This window comes from Eufriesea mexicana, unplaced genomic scaffold, assembly GCF_001483705.2.
Source record: "Eufriesea mexicana isolate 0111107269 unplaced genomic scaffold, ASM148370v2 scaffold7184, whole genome shotgun sequence".
Lineage (NCBI taxonomy): Eukaryota > Metazoa > Arthropoda > Insecta > Hymenoptera > Apidae > Eufriesea > Eufriesea mexicana.
In genome coordinates this window covers 3,454-7,326 of record NW_016915000.1, presented here as the reverse complement: position 1 = coordinate 7,326, position 3,873 = coordinate 3,454, and the positions used below count along the sequence as shown (strand labels likewise).

General features: G+C 30.9%; 1 long non-coding RNA gene across 1 annotated transcript; it reads right to left on the bottom strand.

Moving 5' to 3' along the window:
- Nucleotides 1-1,701: 1,701 nt before the first annotated feature.
- LOC108552575 (uncharacterized) lies at nt 1,702-2,614 on the bottom strand. The gene is made up of 3 exons (XR_001890560.1): nt 2,371-2,614; nt 2,042-2,206; nt 1,702-1,933 (listed from the first exon to the last, which is right to left on the bottom strand). It is a non-coding gene; the product is annotated as an uncharacterized LOC108552575 (long non-coding RNA).
- Nucleotides 2,615-3,873: the final 1,259 nt, after the last annotated feature.

The window sequence follows — 3,873 nt, the reverse complement described above, 5'->3', positions numbered from 1 at the left end:
GTTGGAAGCCTCAGGCCTTCGCTAGGGGTAACAAACGGCCGATGGGGTCACCGGCGCGCGGGTGAACCCCAGGTACCCCACCTTGGAGGAGAGGGTTTCCTCCACTATCGTGGTTTTTCGGGGGAACCTTCCCTCACTCCAAGGTAACGGATTCGCGGACCAAGGAAACGCCCTTGGTCAGGACACTTCCGATCGAGCACTCAAAGACATCGGTTCTTTGCAACGACTTCCGAACGAGCTCTCAGAGACATCGGTTCTCTTGAAAACAGTTCTCTTCGAATCATCAACACGCCACGGTTCCTTTCGAACGTAGACCGTCGTAGAGGCGACGCTTTTCTGCTCGTGCAACTGAAACAGTTGCCCAATATTCATTTGGCGGGCAACACGTGTCGTAGTCGCGAGACGGCCGTACAACCTGTCCCTGAAACACGAGAGTTTAGATCGCAACGCGACGCGACATTTATTTTTGTCATACTTATTTTCTTTTGAATATTTATCATAATTTACTAAGTCACCTTCATAATCAAATAATATTTCTTTCTCACGATACACTTTAAATTGGTTATCATTAAATTGTTCAGCAAATCTAATAGTATTGTTATTACCTTCTTTCAATTACAAGTGATTATATGTAAAAATCCTACTAAATGTTGTTACATATATATAAGTATAAAGGGTGATAATATGCCGGAACATGGAAAAGAATTAAGAAACTATAAAGAAAGAACACAAGAATATTAAAGAGCAAATAAATATGATTTAAAAAGTGTACCAAACGAGAATTAAATTTTATTCTAAACGTTGATAGTAAATATATATTTGATTGCCGAAGATGCCGACAGAAAGACAAAAAGATTTTATTAAAGGATATGGTAAGGTATGTCTTAACATAGGAATTACATGATTAAAAAGTGTAACTAATGTTGTACAATATGAATGATTATATTTAAGAGAGAATCATAGAGATATGTTTAATGATTCGATAGGTAATCAAGATGTAGAAATAATTGCATTATAGATATTAATAAAATGTTTGAAATATAATTACAAATACTTCCTAAGCATGAAAAATTGAAAATGATGACTAAAAATCTATATTATATATAGATATTTTCCTTGTTCTAAGAGAAGAACATGATATAGTATACTAATTAGAAAGCAGTGGCAACTTCGTGAGCTTTCAAGTTAAATACGGGAAATTTTAACAGAGATAAAAATATAAATTTTACTAATGAGGAATTAGAAAATTTACTAGAACAACCCCGTAGTTTTGTTTATAAGGATAATAAATATGTATTAGGACCAGAAATCAATGAATATCAAACTAAATTAGAAGAATATGAAGTAAAACAAATGATACCTTCTATATTATTAATGAAGGGTGAATATAAAGAATTTGGTAAACATTCTACTTTAAATAAAACGAAAGAAGTTTATACAGAATTATTTAATGGTAATGTTTCTGAGCAAGAACTTAGACAAGTAGGAATTAAAATATTGTATTCAAAAATTATTTCTGATTGAGACCAAACAGCAGATACTAATACAACTTATAAACTTAAAGAAAAATCTAAAACTACTGTAATTACTGAACAAAGAGAATTAGCTACTTCTATTAGTGCTGCACGTGGCGAAGAATAATATAAAAATTAAATAATTAAATATTCTCTTCTTAATTTTATTAAGGAGGTATATGACGGCTTGGCCAGGTTTATCAAAAACTTTAGTTACTAGTGGAAAGGGTCCAACAGAAAAAGTAACTTTAGTTATAATGGAAGCACAATCACGTCGTGTATTAACTAATGAAATGATATTAATATATTTAACAACAACTGTAACACCATATCAAGTTAGTAACTTAACTGGTGCAGGAATGCCTATTTATAGTGCCGTTGCTCGAACAGTATGATGTTTTCTGCATGATATGATACTGCTGGAACAATGAAACAAGTAGGAACAGTAAAAACAACAAGTGTAGTTTTAGATCAAATGTTACATATTCATTGAAAAGAAACTGAATTAGACATCGAATGGTTCTTACCTTCTACACCAGGTACAGCTGCGACTATGGTTAGGGGTTGAGTTTCAGGTATAAGAGATAATTCATTTTATAATTTAGAATTGAGTTCCTTACAAGGTATTAAAGATAATTGTATAGCAAAATCATTAGTGTTACCTAAAGACTCACTAAGTTCGACACCAGAGCCTGCAAGAGAAGCATATTATGAAAGTGGGTATAAAAATAAAACTAATTAATTTAAAAAATTACAGATATTATGATTGGTGGTAGTAAATCAGATACTATTGGAGCATATAGAATTGATGGAACATTACGAATGACAGAAGCATTTGAATGATCAAGTTACTCACAAATTGCTGAAGATCCTGTAACAACTGGAAAATTATATAAAACATCACTAATGGGTATAGGAATAAATGAAAGTTCCTTTTTAGACCAACATTTTCTTCATAGTACAGAAACACGAATATCCTTATCTGCTATGCATTTAGATAAAAATCATATCTTAAATAATATGTTGGGAACAAAGGTCAGCAGGTATATCTGAAGAATGCATATTCCATTTGACGAAATTATCATTTTGTTGTCCCAAATACTGGAAATATGGAATGAATTGGTAAATATTTATATTCAGTACCTACTTCAATTAGACCAGATTGAATGTTTATTATTATGGCTAAAATGCCAACAGTTGGTGGTGTTAATAATGCAAAACATAAGGAATGAATTAAAACAGATAATAAACTACCTGCAATCTTCGAAAGAACTGATTAATGTGATTCGACTTTAAATTGAGAAAATGTAATTTATTGTAAAGATTTAGGAAAAATTACTATAGCTGGTAATACTCCTGCTAGTGGTGAACTAGATATTGCAACAGTGAATGCAGGTAATATTGGAATTGCACCTTAACATGCAAAATATGATGTAATAACATATACCTCTGCTATTATGACTGGTATTGGTACTGATTATATTGGGATAGTTAAATTAACTTATACTAAGGCGTAATATAATGACTTCTGTTTATGATATTTTTAATATTAAATCACATATAATTATCAATTCGCCAAAGCCAGCAGATTTAAATAGTCTACAAAATATATTAGCAACATTTTTTTATGAATTTCCAACATTAATTCCTAATTATGTAAGAATAAGTAATGTATATATTAATTTTGCTGTTTGTGTTGGAAAAAATATCAATTACAGAGGTAAAATACTTGTACAAATTAAAAATTCTGCTAAACGATTAAAAGGAGGAGATATACATGCCACATGTGCAGACTACACAATTGATTAATTACACTTTATTAAAAATGATACGCTCATGAATTAGTCCATTATTTGGTATGATAGGTATTTCTGCTTTTTATGGTCAACTTATAGGTTATCCCATATAAGGTTCAATTAATAGATTATTATTTGGTAAAAACTTTGGTTTAGGTGCATGAAATTTAAATCAAAGACCAATTAATTGTGCGAAAGCAATCAATAGTAGCAAGATAATATTATTATGTTTAGGAGCTATTTGTGCTGCAAATGATAATGTGTTTATTAATAATGAAATTTATCCAAATCCTAATCAATTTGCAGCTAGAACACCAGTTAATCCATTTCCAGATAATTTATTATTAACTACTAATAATACTGACAATCGTTTATGGATTCAGGTACTCATATAACTTTAAATCAATATGGTATTTCCAATCATATTAGTGGTTTAACTGAGTTAATAACTAATAGATTTGAAACGATCGGTAAGATAGGAAATATAGGCACTGGTGTCTTAATTCAACTGGTGTTGCTATGGGTATTAATAATGAGTTTAATAATACTTATAACATTCCTAC